Source organism: Canis lupus, chromosome 5 (genome assembly GCF_011100685.1).
Source record: "Canis lupus familiaris isolate Mischka breed German Shepherd chromosome 5, alternate assembly UU_Cfam_GSD_1.0, whole genome shotgun sequence".
NCBI lineage: Eukaryota > Metazoa > Chordata > Mammalia > Carnivora > Canidae > Canis > Canis lupus.
This window is the reverse complement of record NC_049226.1, coordinates 52179448-52202892: the sequence shown is the minus strand read 5'-3', so window position 1 is coordinate 52202892 and position 23445 is coordinate 52179448. Positions and strand designations below refer to the sequence as shown.

General features: G+C 36.3%; 1 protein-coding gene and 1 long non-coding RNA gene across 10 annotated transcripts in view; one reads left to right on the top strand and one right to left on the bottom strand.

Annotated features, from left to right (window-relative positions):
- Positions 1-23445, bottom strand: part of DAB1 (DAB adaptor protein 1) — a 1027070-nt gene that overhangs the window by 664983 nt on the left and 338642 nt on the right. The window lies entirely within an intron of this gene.
- The window catches only part of LOC102156041, a 33212-nt gene continuing 25380 nt past the window's right edge, over positions 15614-23445 (top strand). The window contains exon 1 of the long non-coding RNA XR_005359718.1: positions 15614-16103. This is a non-coding gene — a long non-coding RNA (uncharacterized LOC102156041). The remainder of the gene's footprint in view (positions 16104-23445) is intronic.

Here is a 23445-nt window from a genome sequence, read left to right as displayed (position 1 = left end):
GATTGGATATATTTCAATCTCAACCTCATTCCAATCAACCTATGACTTCTGACTTTAAACACATCTTGGTCAGAAGCTTGGAAAGATTTTCTGGAGTTGCTCTGATTCCAACTTTTTGTTAATTAGATATCACCATCTCCTGTTGTTAAGCCAGCTCTGGAAGGATGTATGATTTTTTCATTAGGAAAAACCATCTCAGCCTTTTCAATTATAAATTGATTCTCATAATATTCACTGAACATGGTGAAATTGACACTGAGAACTATTTTTGCCTTAGTAAAGTCAGTTCCTGTGCATTCAAGGAACACATTACTAGTGTTTACTGTTAATTTGGAATGATTTTCATTGATGATAGGAGGCCTTAAAATGATAGCACCATTGTTACCATAGATAACTGGGTATAGGGATTTATTTCCAGTGATATGTAAATAATGTTCAAAGAGCACTTTCATTCTTGATAGTGTGTTTGAATTTCATTTAACTTCTTTGTTGTTTTCCTAAAGTCCTGGGTTAAGAGAACCTCTCTGACTATATTTGCATAATAAATTCTGAATCGAGTGGCTATTGCCAGATAGCTACAATTGACAGTCATCTATCAAATAAGGAGATAGGTAAGTAATAGTAGCTACTCTCAGGTAAGTCCCAAAGATTATCACATATGTTCTCTCAACACATGTGATAGTGATATTCTTCTTTCAGTTGAAAAGCCAAAGCATAGAGAAGTTAATTACCTTGACTAAGGGCACAAAGCTAGCCAAAGATATCCAGGACTTCACTGATACACACTAAAAGTCAAAGGAAACAACCAGAGGTGCCAGACCTCAGGTCTCAGCTGCTAGTCTATTGCCCAGTCTTGAGTTTTTGAGACATCAAGATTGGACGCTATTCTCCACAATTTATAGGTATCCAAAAGAATGGAAGATTCATAAAGATGACTGAATTGTTAGAAAATATCCCTATTCCTCTTGCAAAGGAGAATTGTGATTAATATAAAGAAGGGAAGGCTGAGATCAATTAGAAGCTTGGAAAATATGAATGAATTTTAGAATGAATCAGAGAGAGTAAGATTTAAGGGAATTCAAAGTTATCCTGCCAAACTAAATGGAAATTCTAAGGCATAAAAGGATGTTGTGATACTATTTTTTGCACAACAAACTAGTAACAGAGTAGTGATTAGAATTTACTTCTCCATGTCCAAGCTCAACACTTGCACCCAATGCCAGGCATTTAGAAGATGCTACACTAAACTAACAAATGAACTCTAAAGAAGTTTTCATCAGACAAAGAGAAATAATGATTTTTTTCCCCCAGGGAGTTCAGACTTTGGAGGACACTACTTTTTTTTTTTTTTTTTTTTTTTTTTTTTTGTCAAGGGAAGACATGGGGACAGAGTCCCAGGGTAAATATATAAAAGAGATCCTTTAGTTGTAGTCTTAGGCAGAGAACCAGAATAAAAACAACAACTCGTCCATTTTATTTCCTGGAGCAAGATCTGTGACTCCAACATTTCAAGCCTTAGATGACAACTTTAATACTATTTAGGTTCAAATATTTCAGTTTCTTATTTTCGGTTTCTAAAGCCTTGGGCCTTTGAGCCTTGGTTTTATAAGGACAAGACTCAGGCCTCTGAGTAGTGTGAAAGCAGATTCCATTTCTGCTCAGATGAAAGCCTCATTTGAAAGCATATCCAGGGGTAATTCAAATTTCTTCTAAACCCACTCCAGTTAGGCTTTCACCCTTGCCACCAGACCAAAAACAGCATTTGTCATGGTCATCAGTGACCTCCATGTTGCCAATACAACACTCGGTTCTCAGTATTTTTTTAAAAGATGTTATTTGTTTATTCATGAGAGAGAGAGAGAGGCAGAGACACAGGCAGAAGGAGAAGCAGGCTCCTCACAAGGAGCCCAACGTGGGACTCAATCCCAGGACCCTGGGATCAGGCCCTTAGCCAAAGGCAGATGCTCAACAGCTGGGCCACCCACCTCAGTTCTCAGTCTTTATTGACTGTCAGCATCACTCAGCACTGCTAGTCACCCTCCTTCATGAAGCACATTCTTTACCTGACTCTCAGGATGCTCCTCTCCCTTGGTGTTCCTTTTATCCCTGGCTACTCCTTCTTAGTCTCATCTGCTGATCCCTCCTGCCTCCTTAATCTCTCAAGATTAGAGCTGCCCAGGCTTCCATCCATGAACACTTTTTCTTCCCTACCAAGACTTCCTCTGGAAGTGATCTCAGCCAGTTTTAGCATTTATACATACTCTCTATGGAGTGAAAACTTCCAGGTGTGGTTAACTCTACCTTCAAAATACAAAACCACTGTTTACCACCCTCCAACATTACCACCATAATCTCTTGCCTGAGTTTTACATTAATAGTTTGTGTCCATCTTTGTCCCCTTATCATTGATTTTTCACCTGGCAGTCAGAGTAATCTTTTTAAAAAGGCAGAAAAAAATATTGCTTCTTCCCTCTGCCCTCCTGTGGTTACTTAAACCAGAGTGAAAACCTAAGTCTCTGTTAAACTTCTCACCTGCTATTTTACCATTCTGTTTCTATCTAGCCCAGTCTGCTCCAGGCCCACTGGTCTCCAACTCATCCTCACACAGGTCAAGTACAACTGAACTTCAAGGCTTTCATACTTGCATTCCCTCTGTGGCAGTGCTCTTCTCCCAGATATTGCAGGCTTGCTCTTATATTTCCTTTGGGTGTCAGTTCAAAAGTCATCTTGTCAGCAAGGCTTCTCTGGACCACCTGTATTTTATAGCAGCTCTCCTCCCTCCTCTCTACTCTCACAACACCCATTCTTTTGATAGCAGTTGCCATGATCGTACAAACCATCCAAGTGCTCATCTATGGTCCTTAGGTAAACTCCATAATATCTGAGATTTTGCTTATTTGGTTTCTGTTCTTTTCTACCACCTCAAATAGTTTCTGGCACATATTGGCTACTCAGTAAATAATTGTTGAATGAAAGAACCAAATTAGCAAATCTTATCCTAAGATCTACAATCAAATTCAGGGAGCAATGCACTTACAGCCTCCATGAAGAGAGGAAGCTTCTGTTCCTCACACTTGACTGCTTGAGAATCAAAGCTGCCTTGGTTCTTCCATTCATATACTGGAGGATTCCTAAAGGATTTAATTCCTTACAAAAATATTAAAAGCAAATCATATCTTATGTAATGGAGCAGAGAAGTTAAGAGTTAAGATTCTAGATCCAGACTGCCTGGATCCAAAGTCCAGCTCTATATCTTACTTGCTATGTGTCCTTGGGCAAGTAACTGAACTTCTCCGTTTGTCAGATTCCTTCCACACAAAAGAGTGATAATGGTAGTATCTACCTGATGAAGTTAATCTAAGGATTGAAGAAGATATATTACATTTAAGATCCCCTAAAAAGGAGGGGATCCCTGGGTGGCTCAGCGGTTTGGCACCTGCCTTTGGCCCAGGGCGTGATCCTGGAGTCCCAGGATGGAGTCCTGCATTGGGCTCCCGGCATGGAGCCTGCTTCTCCCTCCTCCTGTGTCTCTGCCTCTCTCTCTCTCTCTCTCTCTCTGTCCATCATGAATAAATAAATAAATAAATCGTTAAAAAAAAGATACCTAAAAAGGAACCTGGTACATAGTAAGTACTTAAGTATTAGCTCATTATAGTTCACTAAGAACATATTACCCAGATAACATTCTTTTTTTGTTCCCCAAGAGGCTTTTTAAGAGGGAGTTACATATATACCACATATTCATATTACATATATAGTGTGTATTTATACACAGTGTACATATGCATATATATGTAATATATATATTAGTTATCTTTGTGTTTGTATGTATTATTTTGTATGTATTATTGTTTGTATGTATTATTTAAATATTCGTATTTAAAATATGTTTGTATGTATTATTTAAATATTTGTATTTAAAATATGTTTGTATGTATTATTTAAATATTGACTTACTTTTTTCCTGTGTCTAGCTTCTTATGTCTCACATAAACCATGGGGTAGATATCAGTACTTCTTTCTTCCCAAAGATGATCCACTTCACCAAATATTAATATAATTAATGAGTGTAAATTTTACTTGCTATTTTATAGGAATCTTGGAAGAGAGGGCTTACAGCACCGATTATGACAAAATGTAAAAGATCTTCCTTGGATATTTCTCTTCTCCATCAAAATTGCTCTTTCACCACACCATCAGCCAGGCTTCTCTTTTTCACATTCCCATGCAGTTTCCTGCTGCCTCTTCCAGGATGACTTGGCCTCATTGTCTGGGCCCATGCTGCTCTTCACTCACCCACAGCCTTTATGTCTCTGCTCACACCATTTCCAGCAAGAGCTCCTTTGGGTGCTGTATCTTACTTATATCTTACTCTTAATCCTTGACACCTAGTAGAGGGCCATGCTCTATAGGCTACTAAGAGAATGAATACATGGAAGACCTTATACATGAATAATCTTCTTCTATAGAGAGGAAAATTGAAGCAAGAGTGTCAAACAGCCTGTGAAACAGTCAAAAAGACACCTCAGATTGTCCTGCCCTCCTCTGCTCCCATCCATCACAAAGACTAAGTACATCCAGTTCCAGTCTTTCCATTCAACACGTGGAATGATTCTGACCTTCCTGTCTGCTCTGAAGATCACTGTTACACCAGGAGCCAGTCTTAGGCCATGCAGAAAGCAAGCTCTCTTAATAGCTGCTTCTTCTGCTTCATTTCCTACTGGGAAAAACTAATCAAACATGTAGGAAGCTTAAGAATATTCCAAAGCGATTTGATTGTTCACTGGTGGCCAGTTTCAAGAAATGCATACTGATGAATATAAACACCATTCCCCCTGCCTCTGCAGATAGGATCCATCCAGCCTGAGCAGGGCCAGGATCTGCAGGAAAGTAGCCCAAGAAATAACTGTAGGAAACAAGCCCTTTCTACTCCCTTTTATCCAGAAAACAAGGCAAAGTTGGTGAGGGCCTAAATCATTGTGATTCTCTTCTCTGATTTTTTTTTTTTTGAGGGGGGCAGTGGGAGATCATAGTGAAAATTACATTGCACAAATGAGAGTAGAGATTAAATATCAACTGCTAAGGGTTTTTGTTTGGGGATATTTTAGGAAGGCCTTGTCCTTATTCGTTCACATGGGGAAATCATGGCGAGCCTCAATTCTCTGCCTAAGTGGCACATCATAACGCCCTTTCTATATGTCCCAATGAGACTGATCCTTTACTCCTCATTGACAACCCCCATATGGTACAAGTGTCCATACTCTTGTCACTGCTCTCCACTTGTAGGCTACATGCCCTCACAGACAATGAGCTTCTTAAAGACAGTATCATATGTTATCTAGCATACAAGCTGTAGCCAATAAATGTGGTTAAATAGATAAACAAATGAAAAGCATAAGCAGGTTCAAATTACATCTCTGAATCTCTGATCTAAATACTTTTTTTGGGATCCCTGGGTGGGCGGTTTGGCGCCTGCCTTTGGCCCAGGGCGCGATCCTGGAGCCCCGGGATCGAATCCCACATCGGGCTCCCGGTGCATGGAGCCTGCTTCTCCCTCTGCCTCTGTCTCTGCCTCTCTCTCTCTCTCTCTCTGTGTGACTATCATAAATAAATAAAAAATTAAAAAAAATAAATAAATACTTTTTTTTGTTTTTTTAACTCACAACCCTGAGACCATGACCTGAGCTGGGATTGAGTCAGATACTTAACTGATTGAGCCATCCAGGCACCCCTATCTAAATACTCTTTTAACACAATATGCCTTGGTACACTAATCTAGATAGTAGATGTGATAATCTCTTTACTGACCTCACAGGATTATTGAGATGATTAAACGAAACAATAGATACAAAAAGGTTAGTAAAGGTAAAATGCCATACAAAGAGTTATTGTTAAGGAATATCATATGCCACTTAACTTTGGATAACCCCAAAATCAGTTCAGGAACTGTTATTTATTTTAAAAATATCATCCAATATAAGTTTGATAATAAAAGAGTCTAAATAGGAAAAGAGCTGAAAGAAGTCATTCAAAACTGTAAATAGTTTTAGCTGAGAAAAGAAACAAGTATTGGCATCTGTGGCATATTATATAGTATAGAAGGAGACATGAATAAGATTCATGATGGAATTACTGGATCATATGGAATTTCTATTTTTTAATTTTTTGAGGAACCTCCATACTGTTTTCCCCAGTGCATGCACCAGTTTACATTCTCACCAACAGTGCATGAGGGTTCCCTTTTCTCCACATCCTTACCAACACTTGTTATTTCTTGTCTTTTTGATATTAGCCAATCTGACTGCTATGAGATCTTGCCATTTGTGACAATGAAAATGGACCTAGAGGGTACTATGCTAAGTAAAATAAGTCAGACAGAGAAAGACAAATCCCATATGATGTCACTTATACGTGGAACCTAAAAAAACTCCAAAAGAACAAAAAGCGAAAGCAAATGCAAACAGATTCTTAAAACACAGAGAACAAAGTGGTAGTCACCAACAGGAAGGTTGGTGGGGGGATGGGTGAAATAAGTGAAGGGGATTAAAAGGTACAAACTTCTAGTTATAAATAGATAAGTCATGGAGATGAAAAGTACAGCACAGGGAATATAATCAATAATATTGTAATACTGTTGTATGATGACAGATGGCAACTACACATCACGGTGAGCACTGAGTAATGTATAGAATTGCTGAATGTGTTATACATGTGAAACTAATATAACTTTGTATGTCAATAATACTTCAATAATTAAAAATTCATCATGGTAAAGGAAAGGACATGATAGGATAGATAAGATAGGAGAGAAAAAGAGCACAGTAAAGAGTTGGAAAGACACACAGGGCAGGAGGAAACCTTTATTGTCCACTGATACTGATTACTTGGTCATCTCACTTAATCATCAAAACCATCCTTGTGAAGATAGCAGTACAACCCAATTTATAGTCAGCAAAACCCAGAAAAATGGAGAAGGAAAATAAGTTGAAGGATTGGACTCTAAGTTCCATGAGGCTCGGAACACATCCCCTTAATGCACATCCCCTATGCCTGGGGGCCCGGTACATCACAATTGCTTAATAGATATTTTTAAATGAGGGAATGAATGCTGTACAGCTGGTAAATGGCAAGGCCAGAATTTAAACCACAAGCTGATTAGCACTAAAGCCTACCAGCTCTCTCTACTATACTACAATCAAGTTTATATTAGGAGTTTGTAATTTGTAAAAGCTACAAGACCAGCAAAATTCAGAAAATGGTATAATTGTCCACATCTGTGAAATAGAATAACTAGCAACCACTGAATAAATATAAATAAAAACATTAACACTATGTCATAGGTCCTAAAATTTCCTACAGGAAAGTGTTCTGATTGACTATTTATGATAGGGCGGGGCACAGGATGTTAGTGGGTGTTGTTCTATTTAGTTCTCATAAGTGCCAGGCTTAAATGTGACTCAGAGAAGAGCAGTTATCCCAGAGGAGCTCCATTCCAATAACAGATGGCTATATTTAAAAAATCAGTTTATTGATGCATAATTTACATGAAATAAAATGAACCTATTTTAAGTATACTCATTATGTTTTAGCAAATGTATATACTTATGTAGCCACTACCACAATCAAGACACAGAACATTTTCATCAATTCCCAAAAGTTGCTTTATGATGTTTTTCAGCAAATTTCCCCAGTCCACGCCCCACCCAAGAAGACCATCGTCTGATTGTTGTCATTATAGATTAGTTTTCTTTATTCTAGAAATTCATATTAGTCATACAGTATTCAATGTTTGGTTTCTAACTTCTTGCACTCAACCATACTAATTCTGAGGTGCGTCCAAGTCATTACATGTACCAAAACCTTATATATTTTTATTGCTATCGTTCCCTTGTATAGACCTGCAATAGTTGATCTATTCACTTGTTAATGAATATTTTGGTTGTTTCTAGCTTTGGTTATTGTGCATAAAGCTGAATATTCACATGCAGGTCTGTGTCTGAATATATGTATCCATTTCTTTTAGGTAAACATCTAGGAGTGGAATTTCTGGGCCTACAGCGATAACATGTTTAACTTTTTAAGAAATTGGATGTTTTCCAAAATGGTGGTACCATTTTACTATCCACTAGCAATGTGTGGGTGTTTTATTTGCTCTAAATTGCTGTCAGTACTTAGTATTCTAAAAAAAATCAGCCATTCCAGTAAGCATTCTCATTGTGGTTTTAAATTTTTTTTTTTTTAAATTTTAATCCCCTGATGATGGTATGCATCTGCTGTAGGTTGGGTTGTGCCCTCCAAAAAGGTATCAGAATCTGTGAATGTGACCTTATTTATTAGTAGGGTCTTTGCAGATGTAATCAAGATAAAGTCAAAATGAATTTTAGTGGGCCCTATATCCAATGGCTGGTGTCCTTAGAAGAAGATCATGTAGGTATATACTGACACACACACACGCACACACACACACACACACACACACACACACAGAAGAATGGAGACAGAAAAAGGAGTATGTATCCACAAACATAGGAATGCCAGAGATTGCTGACAACCACTTAAAGCTGAGAGGCATGGAACAGATACTTTCCTAGAGCTTCGGAAGGAACACAGCCCTAATGACAGTTTGATTTCAGACTTCTAGCCTTCAGACCTGTGAGAGAATAAATTTCTGTACTATTCAGTCATCTATATCACACTACCTAGAAGTGCCATAGGAACCTGATATAGCATCTTTCCATGTATTAATTGGCTATTTGTATATCTTTTTTGTGTGTGAAACAAATATTCAAATCTTTGGCCATTTAAAAGTAAGACTGTTTATCTTCTTGTTACTAAGTTGTATGTACACACACACACACACACACACACACATGCACACACACATTATGGGTACCAGTCATTTACCTGATATACGCTTTATGCATATTTCTCTCATTCTCTGGTTTGTTTTGCATTTTCTTCAGTGTCTTTCTAGAGGAAAAATTTGTAATTTTGGTGAAGTAAAATTTATTTTTCCTTATGTTTCATGCTTTGTGTCCTAAAACACCTATCTACTTCAAGGTTATCATATTTGCTTAGATCTTTTCTTTAAGGAGGTTCATAAGTTTCAGCACTTCTGTGCAGGTCTATTATCTACTTCAAGTCATTTTGGTTTATGGTGTGAGATAAGGATCAAGTGCTTTTCTCTTCATATGCTTTTCTCTTCAATTATTCTGCTACTATAAGGTAAAAAACCATCCTTTCCTCCCCTGAATTGTTCTAGTAATTTTGGTGATAATTGATTAAACATACAGTAGTTCCCCCTTGCCTATGGTGGGTATTTCCAAGACCCCTAGTGGATGCCTGAAACCACAGATGTACTGAACCCTATATATATTGTGTTTTTTCCTATGCATACATTTCTATGGTGGAATTTATAAATTAGGCACTGTAAAAGATTGACAGCAATAACTAATAATAGAAAACAACAATTATATAACAAGATACTGTAATACAAGTTATATGAATGTGGTCCTCCTCTCTCAAAATATCTTACTGTACTATACTCATTAGTCTTCTTGTGATGATGTGAGATAATAAAATGCTGAGGTGATAAGATAAAGTGATGTAAGTGATATAGACACTATGATGTAGCATTAGGCTATTACTGGCCTTCTAACAGTATGTCAGGAGAAGGATCACCTACTTCCAGACAATAGTTGATTGTGAGAAACTGAAGCCATGGAAAGTCAAATTGTGGATGAGGTGGGCACTGCTGTATATGTGTGGGTCTATTTATGGAAATTCTGTGCTGTTCCATTGAATGATATGCTTGTATCAATTCAATTCTATGTTGGTTACTATAGTTTTACAATGTCATGAAATAAAGTTTTATAAGTCCTCCAACTTTGTTCATCTTTTTCAATGTTGCTTTGACTATTCTTGTAGTTTCTATTCATTTTCATATAAATTTTAGAATAGGCTGTCAATTTTAATGGTAAAAAAAAGAGCCTGCCAAGATTTTGATTGGAATTACATTGAATCAGTGAGTCCATTTGGGGAGAATGGACTCACAATATTAAAAATATTGAGATTTTAGCCATATCAATTAGGCAAGAATACATTAAAGGCATCTAAATTGTAAATAAAGAAGTAAAACTGTCACTATTTGCAGATGACATGATACTATATATAGAAAATCCTAAAGTCTTCACCAAAAACTATTAGAACTAATAAATGAATTTATTAAAGTAACAGGATACTAAATTAACATACAGAAATTGCTTGCATTTTTGTACCCTAATAATGAGCTTTCAGAAAAAAATTAAGAAAACAATTCCATTTACAATTACATAAAAAAATACCTAGGAATATATTTAACCAAGGCAATGAAACACCTATACTCAATGTAAGACATTGAAAGAAATTTAAGACAACACAAATACATAAAAAGATATTCTGTGCTTATGGACTGCAATAATTAATGTTGTCAAAATATATATACTACTCAAATCAATCTACAGACATAATACAACCCCATAAAAATACCAATGGCATTTTTCACAGAGCTAGACCAAAGAATTCTAAAATTTGTATTAAACCACAAGACTTCAAATAGCCAAAGCAACTTTGAGAAAGAGAACAAAGCCAGATGTATTATGCTTCTTGATTTCAAACCATACTCTAAAGCTATAGCAATCAAGTCAGTATGGTACTGGCACAAAAACAAAAACATAGATTGATGCAATAGAATATAGAGCACAGAAACAAACACATATATCATCAAACAATCTATAATAAAAGTAGGCAAGAATATACAATGGGGGAAAAAGATGGCCTCTTCAATAAATGGTGTTGGAAAAATTGAACAGCTACATGAGAAAGAATGAAACTGGACCACTATCTTATATGATATACAAAAATAAATTCAGAATGGATTATAAACTTGAATATAATATCTAAAACAAACTCCTAGAAAAGATCATAAGCAGTAAGTTCTTGGCATCAGTCTTAGCAATATTTTTTTGGACCAGTCTCCTCAGGCAAGGACAATAAAAACTAAAACAAATGGGATTACATTAAATTAAAAAGCTTTTACATGGTGAAGGAAACCATCAACAAAACAAAGAGGCAAGTTACTGAATGAGAGAAGATATTTGAAAATCATATAACTGATAATAGATTAATATCCAAAATATGTTTAAAAATGTATACAACTTAATATAAAAAATCCTAATTTTAAAATGGGCAAGGGATCTAAATAAACATTTTTCCAAAGATGATATATACATGGCCAATAGGCGCATGAAAAGGTGCTCAGCATCACTAATCATCGGAGAACTGCAAATCAAAACCACAATGAGATATCATCTCACTCTAGTCAGAAAGGTTAGTATCAAAAAGACAAGAAATGACAAGTGTTGAAGAGGATGTGAGAAAAAGGAATTCTTATACACTGTTGGTAGGAATGCAAACTGGTACAGCCATGGTGGAAAATAGCATGCAGGATCCTCAAAAAATTTAAAACAGAAATATCATAAAATCCAGCAATTTACTTCTGGGTATCTATCTGAAGGAAATTAAAACACTAATTCAAAGAGATTAATGCACCCCTATGTTTATTGCAGCATTATTTATAATAACTAAGATATGGAAGGAATCTAAGTGTTCATCAATGCATGAATGAATAAAGAAGTGATATATATATATATATATACACACACACACACACACACACACTGGAATATTAGCCATAGAAAAAATGAAATTTTGCCATTTATGGCATATGGATGTACCAAAAGAGTATTATGCTAAGTGAAAAATGCCCGATAAAAAAAAAAAAAAATGCCCGATAGAGAAAGACAAATACTATATGATTTAACTTATATGTGGAATCTAAAAAACAAAACAAAACAAAACAGAAACAGATTCAGAGATAAAGGAAACAAATTAGCGGTTACCAGAAGGGTAGGAGGTGGGAAGCAGGTGAACTAGGTAAAGGGGATTAAAAGGTACAAACTTCCAGTTTCAAAATAAATAAGACATGGGGATATACAGCATAGGGAATGTAGTCAGTAATATTGTAATAGCTCTGTATGGTGACACATGGTTACCAGACTTATGCTGGGGTTCATTTCATAATGTATAAAAACATTGAATCACTATGGTGTAAACTTGAAATTAATAAGACTTTTTTTTGTCAATTATGCCTCAATAAATTTTTAGTTTTCTAATCCAGCAACATGGTAAAGCTCTTTATTTGTTTGAGTCTTAACATTTCTTTCAGCAATGCTTTGCAGTTTCATTATGCAGGCCTGGCAGTTTTGTAGTTAAACATATTTCTAATTTTTTTTCTATTTTTTTATTTATTTATGATAGTCACACACACAGAGAGAGAGAGAGAGAGAGAGAGAGAGAGGCAGAGACATAGGCAGAGGGAGAAGCAGGCTCCATGCACCGGGTGCCCGACGTGGGATTCAATCCCAGGTCTCCAGGATTGTGCCCTGGGCCAAAGGCAGGTGCTAAACCGCTGCACCACCCAGGGATCCCAGTTAAATATATTTTTATGCAATTAAAAAATATTTTCATTTCACTCTTTATGTAACAATACAAATAAATTTTTGTGAGCTGTATTTGTATCCTGCAACCTTTAATATAGAGTGGGCTAGTCAACTTTGCACTTCTTCTATAAATATATTTGCTTTTTGTATTGTAAGGAATTTGTTCATGCGTCTAACTTCTTGCCTATCTTTATTAATGATTCATGGGAACTTGGAAAGAATGTGTAATCCACTGCTATTGAATTTGAGTTTTATAAAATGTCAGTTATTTCAAATTGATTAGTAGTGTTGATCAAGACTTTTGTATCCTGGGAGCCCTGGGTGGCTCAGTTGGTTAAGGGTCTGCCTTGGGCTCAGATCATGATCCCAGGATCCTGAGATTGAGCCCCATGTCAGGCTCCCTGATCAGCGGGGAGGCTCCTTTTCCCTCTCCCTCTGCTTGCTGTTCCCCTGCTTATTCTTTCTCTCTCTCAAAAAGACCAATAAAATCTTAAAAAAAAAAAAAAAAAAGACTTTTGTATCCTGTTTTTTTTTTCTTTTCTTTTTGGCTATTTCTCTTATAAATTACTGAGAGAGGCATATATAATCTCCAAATTTAACTATGGTTTTGTTACTTTTAGTTTTTGCTTCATATATTTTGAAGCTTTGTTATTACAGGACTAAATGTTTATGATTGTTACATATTATTGACCCTTTTATCATCATTAAATGTTCATCTTTATCCCTGGCAATATTTTTGTCGTGAAGCCTACTTTGTCTGATATTAATATAGCATCTCCAGTTTTGTTATGATATGTATATTCCCATCTTTTACTTTTAACTTATCTGTGTCTGTATGTTGAAAGTGGGTTTCTTGTAGACCCTGAAGCTAGGTCTGAGGTTTTACTTTTAATCCAGTGTGATAATCTCTACCTTTTTACTTACATATTTATACTAGTTATATTTAACGTAGTTCAGTGGATTTGTTATTTTTGTTCCTCTTTTTTTTTAAGATTTTATTTATTTATTCATGAGAATACACAGAGAGGAGAGAAAGAGAGAGGAAGAGACACAGGCAGAGGGAGAAGCAGGCTCCATGCAGGGAGCCTGACGTGGGACTCGATCCCAGGTCTCCAGGATCAGGCCCTGGGCTGAAGGCAGCACTAAACCGCTGAGACACCTGGGCTGCCCTGTTATTCTATCTTTAATGTGTGCTTCTGCTCAGGATTCTTTAAAAAAAAATTATTTATTTTAGAGATAGAGAGAATGGGAGAGCAGGGGGAGGTGGAGAGAGAGGGAGAAAGAGAATCTTAAGCAGACTCCCTGCTGAGCACAGAGCACAACGCAGGGCTTGATCTCATTACCCATGAGATCATGACCTGAGCTGAAATCAAGAACCAGATGCTTAACCAACTGAGTCACTCAGTGGCCCCTCATGCTTCTTTTAATATATTCATTTTATCATTGTTTTTCAGAAATCTGACTGTGATGTATCCTGGTATAGTTTTATTTTTGTTTATCTTGATTGACTTTTCATTTAGTTTCTTTACTCTGTGAGTTTACAGTCAAATCTGAAAAAATTCAGCCATTATTTCTTCACACAATTTGTCTGCTCTCTCTCCTTCTGAGATTCTAATTGTATGTAAATCATTGAATACTGCCCCACTGTTATTGTTACTGAAGTTTATTTGGCTCTTTTTTCTCTTGGCTTCATTTTGGATCACTTCTATTGCTATGTGTTAAAATTCTCTTATCTTTTCTTCCTACAGTGTTTAATCTACAGTGAGGTCTTCCCATGAATTTTAAATTTCAGCTACCATAATGTTTTCTATTTTAGAAGTTCTATTTGATATGCTCTTTCTCTCTCTTTTTTCTCTTTCTATATATTTTTCTATATATTTTTTCTATATATTTGATATACAAAGTTTTTTCTCTAAACCATGAGCTATTATAACAGCTATTTTATTTTATTTTTAAATATTTTATTTATTTATTCATGAGAGATGCAGAAAGAGAGAGAGAGGCAGAGACACAGGCAAAGGGAGAAGCAGGCTCCATGCAGGGAGCCCGAGGTGGGACTCGATCCCGGGACTCCAGGATCATGCCCTGGGCCGAAGGTGGATGCTTAACTGCTAAGCCACCCAGGGATCCCCCATAACAGCTATTTTTAAAGCCCTTGTTTAATAATCCTATGACGTCTGCCATTATGTCCTTATTTACTAACTTTTTTCTAATTGTAGGTCACATTTTCCTACTTCTTCACATATTTTCTAAGTGTTTGTTTGTTTTTGTTTTTTAGATGTTGGCCATTATAAATGTTTTGGTATTGACTTTCTCAATTTTGTTGTCTTTCTTTAAAAAGTGTTGAAGTTCATTTTGGCAGTGACTGGTGGATCAGCTTGATCATTTTAAGGCTTGTTTTCAAGCTTTGTCACTGTAGGTCTAGAGTGGCCTTTACCACTAAGGTATGAATCACTAAGGCATGACTATTCTTGGGCATCTAAGGAATTTCCTGGGTGTTTGTTAAAATCTCTCTACTCTTGCTGCTCAAAACTCAAACTCCCTTGTCAGTTCTGGGGATTATTTGGTGTGCAACTCTCTAGTTATCCTTTGGCTAGCAGAGTAGGGTTTTACCTACATTCATTCACAGGTTAGGGTTTAGCAAATAGTCTTAAGGGGATACATATGCATATTTCTGGAGCGCTTTTTCTATACACCAACCTCGTCTCTAGATCTCTGTCCTATGACTTCCAGATGCCTCAGTTTCACTGAATTCTGATCATCATCTCCTTAACTCTATTTTGCCATACTATCCTTTACCTTTCCTTCTTCTGCTGTAATCCAGAAAGTACCTCAAGGCAGAAAGCAAGAACAAGTGCGGTTTTCACTTCAGTTGCTTCCTTTATCTTAGTGATCACATTTCTGAGCTTCCTATTATTCCACATCTAAAAATCAGCTATTTAATACAGTTTGTCTAGTTTTCTAGTTGTTTAGAATTCAAGGATAAGTTTGGTAACAGTTACTCTAACATGGTTGGAGTGTTAAGATAAAGAACTGTTCTTGAATTCAAGAAGATTCTACTTAGAATTCCAGTTCTTCAATTTACTAGCTGTGATCACTGTATAGATACATAACTTTTCCTTACCTCAGTTTACTCATCTATAAAATTGAGATTATGGGTCCTGCCACATAGGATGGTTGTAAGGATGACTTGATCTAAACTCCTTTCTTCCCTACTTCTTTCCCAACCTCTTTCTCTCCCTTTCTCCTCCCATCTTCCCTCCTTGCCTACCTTCCACAAATATTCTCCAGGGGTTGAGAATCAGTAATAGAAGACAAGCCCCTGCCTACACTGAGTTTATCTTCTGATGAGGATAAATATGGGAACAAACATATACAAAAGATATTTCAGATAGATAAAATTTCTATGAAGGAATAAAACAGTGATGAGATCAGACAATGACTAAGGAGAATAGCTTTATATATGACCCTCAGGAAAGCCCTTTCTGAGTAGCTAACAAGACCTGAACAAGAACTTGTCAAGAGCATTCCATGCAGAGGGATCAGCAATGCAAAAGAACAGAGGTGAGAATTGCACATTTATTACAGAAACTAAAGGCCACTGTGAATGAAGCAAAACAAAAGAGGGTAACAGTGGTACAAGGTAAACTTGGAGACATAGGTAGGGAGGGCGCAATTCACATGAGTCTTTTAAGCCAAAGTTAAAGCTTATTTTAAGTGTCATGGAAACCCATCACAGAGGCTTTATTGGTTTTTTTGTTTGTTTATTAGCAAAAGAATGATAATAAAATATGATTTTTAAACAATATTATTCCATTTCCTTTATGAAAATGCTTAATAGTGTTATATTTTTAAAAGCCTGTTAATAAAATTTCATTTGAATTTCACCAATATTATCAAGTAGATATGATATGCTATGTGTTTGGGGAAGAGAAATAGGTAAGATTTTTTTCTGCCTGAATGTCAAAATCCTATTTAGAAGTTAGTCATATGCTTGTATATAAGTAACTATAGCTATTTTCTTACCACTACTGAGCAGAGAAACAGAAAATCTTCAGTGAGATAAAAATTGATGCTAAGTCTGAAAACTTTCTACCCAGAGACCACCATCATCCCTTTCTAGTTTAACTTTGGAGACTGTGTGCCATTCTTCATCAAGAAAAAGGTTCTGAAAAAAAAAAAAAAAGGTTCTGAGACCACCCAAATCACTTTCTTTTTTTTTTAAATTTTTATTTATTTATGATAGTCACACACACACACACACAGAGAGAGAGAGAGAGAGAGAGAGAGAGAGAGAGGCAGAGACACAGGCAGAGGGAGAAGCAGGCTCCATGCACCGGGAGCCCGACGTGGGATTCGATCCCGGGTCTCCAGGATCGCGCCCTGGGCCAAAGGCAGGCGCCAAACCGCTGTGCCACCCAGGGATCCCCAAATCACTTTCTATTATACTTACAGTTCTGATCTCTCTACCTTGCTTATCAATGACTAATTCTAAGACAGAATATTGATGCTTTAAGTAAGGAAAAAGTTAGGCCTAAATAAACCAATTTTAGACTTGAGAAGTGGGGACCACTAGATAATCCACTGGAGTTCATGGTGGGAGGCCATGGCTCCAAACTGAGTATCTATTGCAAGAATCAAAACTGGAGTTGTCAGGATTCTGAATACCTGGAGTTTTCATCTTTCAAATTAAAAAATATATACACATTATGTCAATCATAGGATGGTTATATTCCTCATACATTTTTAACACATTGATCTGGTGCATACACAGCATAGGTATTTAAAATTAAATATAAAGTTATAGCAAGAAAAAGGCAGAATTGGAAAAGCAAGAAAAATAATTAAAATAGATTATGAGAGAATTTGACAATTAGTCATCAAACTGAAACTGATTACTTAACATGGTCCTGTCAGAGAGGATGGTATTGTCTTAGCAATTCTTTACTATGTTAACCTTTTAAACAATTGATACACACAGATTTCTTCTTTGCTATGCATTCAAATAGACATGGATTTCTATCTTGTAATTTGTTCAACATATTTTCATTGTTTAAAAAAATTGAGAAGTGGAAAATACAAAAAGAAAAAAAATACCCATTTGGAAGGTATAAAAATTATACCATATTTTGAAAGAAGAAAAAGGAAAAAATTATCATATTCTCACAACCACCCATTTTTAAGCTTCTACATTGTTTCTTTCCAATCTTTTGTTCTATGCATAAATCGTTAAATGTGGGATCACAGTATATATACATTTTTGCTGCCTAATTATGTTTTCAATTTCCCTTATAACACATCGCATGCTATTGAATTATTGCTATCATTGAATAATTTTCTGTCATATAGGTGTAGAATAACCACAGCCTATATGGTTGGAGTTAAAACAAGGTGATTCATTTAGGCTACTTGAATTTAAACTATTTGAGGAATCCAATATTACAGCCATGGAATGAAATATAATGAAACTCCACTGCCACTTCACTGGAGTGTGAAGCACACCTAACAATAGGTATTAGTTGGTGATATGCCTGGCATTCTGCTAAAGGCTTCACCTACTTATCTGTTTATTTTTTATTTTATTTTTTACTTATCTCTTTTAAATCTCAAAAACAAAATCCAAAAATCTATAAAGTGAGGATATTTCCATTTAATCGATGGAGAAACTGAGGCTCCTAGAAAATTAGCAGTTTAAATAAATCATACAGCAGAAATGAGATATAAACAAAGGGCAATATGATTCTAAAGTGTTTTTTTTTTTTTAAAAAAACAGATTCTGATATAGAATAATTACCAAGCTGGGTCATTGGATCTTGGTTAAAGGAACTGAGAAAGAAAAAGTACAGATGATTTTGTGGTGGTAAAATTGGGCAAAATGTTTATATTAAAAATATTGTTCTAACTCTCTGAAGAAAGTCCATGGTATTTTGATACGGATTGCATTAAACGTGTATATTACCCTGGGTAACATTGACATTTTCACAATATTAATTCTGACAATCCATGAGCATGGAATATTTTTCCATCTCTTTGTGTCTTCCTCAATTTCTTTCAGAAGTCTTCTATAGTTTTTAGGGTATAGATCCTTTACATCTTTGGTTAGGTTTATTCCTAGGTATCTTATGCTTTTGGGTGCAATTGTAAATGGGATTGACTCCTTAATTTCTCTTTCTTCAGTCTCATTGTTAGTGTATAGAAAGGCCACTGATTTCTGGGCATTGATTTTGTATCCTGCCACGCTACCAAATTGCTGTATGAGTTCTAGCAATCTTGGGGTGGAGACTTTTGGGTTTTCTATGTAGAGTATCATGTCATCGGTGAAGAGGGAGAGTTTGACTTCTTCTTTGCCAATTTGAATGCCTTTAATGTCTTTTTGTTGTCTGATTGCTGAGGCTAGGACTTCCAGTACTATGTTGAATAGCAGTGATGAGAGTGGACATCCCTGTCTTGTTCCTGATCTTAGGGGAAAGGCTCCCAGTCCTTCCCAATTGAGAATGATATTTGCTGTGGGCTTTTTGTAGATGGCTTTTAAGATGTTGAGGAATGTTCCCTCTATCCCTACACTCTGAAGCGTTTTGATCAGAAATGGATGCTGCATTTTGTCAAATGCTTTCTCTGCATCTAATGAGAGGATCATATGGTTCTTGGTTTTTCTCTTGCTGATATGATGAATCACATTGATTGTTTTACGGGTGTTGAACCAGCCTTGTATCCCAGGGATAAATCCTACTTGGTCATGGTGAATAATTTTCTTAACGTACTGTTGGATCCTATTGGCCAGTATCTTGTTGAGAATTTTTGCATCCATGTTCATCAGAGATATTGGTCTGTAATTCTCCTTTTTGGTTGGGTCTTTGTCTGGTTTTGGAATTAAGGTGATGCTGGCCTCATAGAACGAGTTTGGAAGTACTCCATCTCTTTCTATCTTTCCAAACAGCTTTAGGAGAATAGGTATGGTTTCTTCTTTAAACATTTGATAGAATTCCCCTGGGAAACCATCTGGCCCTGGACTCTTGTGTCTTGGGAGGTTTTTGATGACTGGTTCAATTTCCTCCCTGGTTATTGGCCTGTTCAGGTTTTCAAGATTTGTGTGGAATCAGAAAAGACCCCAAATAGCCAGGGGAATTTTAAAAAAGAAAACCATATCTGGGGGCATCACAATGCCAGATTTCAGGTTGTACTACAAAGCTGTGGTCATCAAGACAGTGTGGTACTGGCACAAAAACAGACACATAGATCAATGGAACAGAATAGAGAACCCAGAAGTGGACCCTGAACTTTATGGGCAACTAATATTCGATAAAGGAGGAAAGACTATCCATTGGAAGAAAGACAGTCTCTTCAATAAATGGTGCTGGGAAAATTGGACATCCACATGCAGAAGAATGAAACTAGACCACTCTCTTTCACCATACACAATGATAAACTCAAAATGGATGAAAGATCTAAATGTGAGACAAGATTCCATCAAAATCCTAGAGAAGAACACAGGCAACACCCTTTTTGAACTCGGTCACAGTAACTTCTTGCAAGGTACATCCACAAAGGCAAAAGAAACAAAAGCAAAAATGAACTATTGGGACTTCATCAAGATAAGAAGCTTTTGCACAGCAAAGGATACAGTCAACAAAACTAAAAGACAACCTACAGAATGGGAGAAGATATTTGCAAATGACATATCAGATAAAGGGTTAGTTTCCAATATCTATAAAGAACTTATTAAACTCAACCCCAAAGAAACAAACAATCCAATCATGAAATGGGCAAAAGACATGAAAAGAAATCTCACAGAGGAAGACATAGACATGGCCAACATGCACATGAGAAAATGCTCTGCATCACTTGCCATCAGGGAAATACAAATCAAAACCACAATGAAATACCACCTCACACCAGTGAGAATGGGGAAAATTAACAAGGCAGGAAACCACAAATGGAGAGGATGTGGAGAAAGGGGAGCCCTCTTGCACTGTTGGTGGGAATGTGAACTGGTGCAGCCACTCTGGAAAACTGTGTGTAGGTTCCTCAAAGAGTTAAAAATAGACCTGCCCTATGACCCAGCAATTGCACTGTTGGGGATTTACCCCAAAGATACAGATGCAATGAAATGCAGGGACATCTGCACCCCGATGTTTATAGCAGCAATGGCCACAATAGCCAAGCTGTGGAAGGAGCCTCGGTGTCCATCAAAAGATGAGTGGATAAAGAAGATGTGGTTTATGTATACAATGGAATATTACTCAGCTATTAGAAATGACAAATACCCACCATTTGCTTCAACGTGGATGGAACTGGAGGGTATTATGTTGAGTGAAATAAGTCAATCGGAGAAGGACAAACATTATATGTTCTCATTCATTTGGGGAATATAAATAATAGTGAAAGGGAATATAAGGGAAGGGAGAAGAAATGTGTGGGAAATATCAGAAAGGGAGACAGAACGTAAAGACTAACTCTGGGAAACGAACTAGGGGTGGTAGAAGGGGAGGAGGGCAGGGGGTGGGAGTGAATGGGTGACGGGCACTGGGGGTTATTCTGTATGTTGGTAAATTGAACACCAATAAAAAATAAATTAAAAAAATATTGGATGATTGATCCCTTGAAGATAAACTGATTTGGATCTTTATCATCTGGGGTAGATTTATTATCTAAATGTCTTCAGGGCATAGTTTTCCTTATTACATCAAGGTAAAAAATGTTGAGAGGTTTAAATAGACAATAGGTTTAGTTGGGAAAGTAACTAACTTTTAATGTACTTCTAATATTCTAGGAATCCAGAAAACATTAATTCACTAATTCTACACACTGCAAAACAATGATAATTAAACCTATTTTACAGTTGAGAAAATATTCTGCAATGTTCATTTAATTCCTATCTCCAATAATGTTGACTTGTACTACCTTGGAGGTTATTAATTTTACTCTTAGTCAAACAGTATTTAGGACAATTACTGGCCTTTTTAGGAAGACTCCGTCTCCCAACACCAACCTCAATGAGAATGCAACAAGTCTGAAGGCAGATAATGCATCTTAAAGTCAGAAAATAAAATCAGAATCATTCAGCTCTAAACAACCTCATTACACTGGCCTCATATTCTACAGGTGAAGAACATGAAAAGAGAGGGCAGATGACTTAGCCAGAGACATGCACCTTTATAAATTTCATAGCAAAGCTAGACATTCAAACTGATGGCTTAAATCTTGATCCACTGTTTCCTGTTATATAGCTAATTTGTGATTTCTCATATTGTCCAGGGTACTTAGATCCATGCGAACATACTTAATACATGCCTATAGTATCAAACTGGCTAATTTCTCTAGAGATAATGTTACCATCTATGCCAGTAGTATGTTATAACCCCAAATACTCAATCAATACTTGTATATTTTAGAACCACCTATCTCTGTCTTGCACAACATTAGTTAGTTGGTAAGGCTGTTTTGCTTTGTTTAGAAAATAGAAGAAGAATTAACAACAAAAGGTATTATCTTGGGTGTTTTTTAATTTTCCTAGGTAAGGAGGCCATACTTTGGAGCTACAAGCATTGAACACCTAATGTCACATTGCTACTCAATATCGGCACCTACCGCTTTCTTAATGACAGTGGTAATTGGGTGTATGTAATGAGAAGTCATTACAATAAGTAGATTGATTTTAGTTTGAAGCTTGAACATCACTATCTGAGTTTAGATGCAATGTAGTGGGAGGGATAGTTCTTTGGATGACCAAAGAAAATCATTTAACATGAATGGTTGAAAATGACCAGTTTCCAATAAGTCAGTCCGTGCATCACCTAAATATTCTAGCAGCCACTTCTACAACTTTTGAATTTTCCCTACAAGCTTTTCTCCAAGGCTAGTATTTGTTGTTCAGAAGCTATTTTTAAAGATATTTTATTTACTTATTCATGAGAGACACAGAGAGATAGGCAGAGACATGGCAGAGGGAGAAGCAGGCTCCCTGTGGGAAGCCTGATGCAGGACTGGAACCCAGGACCCCAGGATCATGACCTGAGCTGAAGGCAGATGCTCAACCACTGAGCCATCCAGGTGCTCCCAGAGCTATTTTTAAAATATTCACCTGCTTAATGTCAATATATGTCAGACACTATAGTAACATAGATACTATTAGTAGCTAGTATTAAGTAGGGCCTAGGCACTGTGCTCTATGCCTTCAATGTTTTATTTTAATTAATCCTCAGCACAATCCTATTGATACTATTATCCCTAAGTTACAAATGTGGAGATGAAGGTCTTTCAAAGTCGACTTGCTCAAGGTTATACAGGTAGGAAGAAATAATAAACGCTAGAATGTTTTGAGTTATATCTATGTTCTTGACATTGAGTCTGTTTATCCAATCTTATAACAATTTTATGAAATAAATACTATTATTATGCCCATTACATAGGTGAAGAAAGTGAACTCTGGAGAATGCAGGATTATAAAGCTAGCGAGTGGTAGAGTGAGGCTTTAAAAGCAGGCAGCCTGACTCTAGAAAGTGGGCTCTTTAACACAACACCATGATGCTTCTCCAAAATGGTGATACTGGGTTTAAATATAGCTTTGTCTGATAGCAAAGCCCCTACCTTATCCACTACCAGGCATGGCTGGATTCTGCAAAGAACATTATGGATAAAATACCATTACTGCTTTTTTCAGTAGCTAATCTTCCACAATAGCATTCAAAAATATAAAGAAATACCTAGGGATATCTCTAATAAAATAATGCAATTTTGTATGCTACCACTATAAAAATAATTAATGAGAGAAATTAGAAAGGAGCTAAATGAATGGAAAGATAAACTATGTTAGTGAATTGGAAAAAAATATTATTAACAAATCAATTATCCCCAAACTGATCTAAAGAGTCAACAAGATTTCAATCAAAATTCTAGTAGGTAGTCT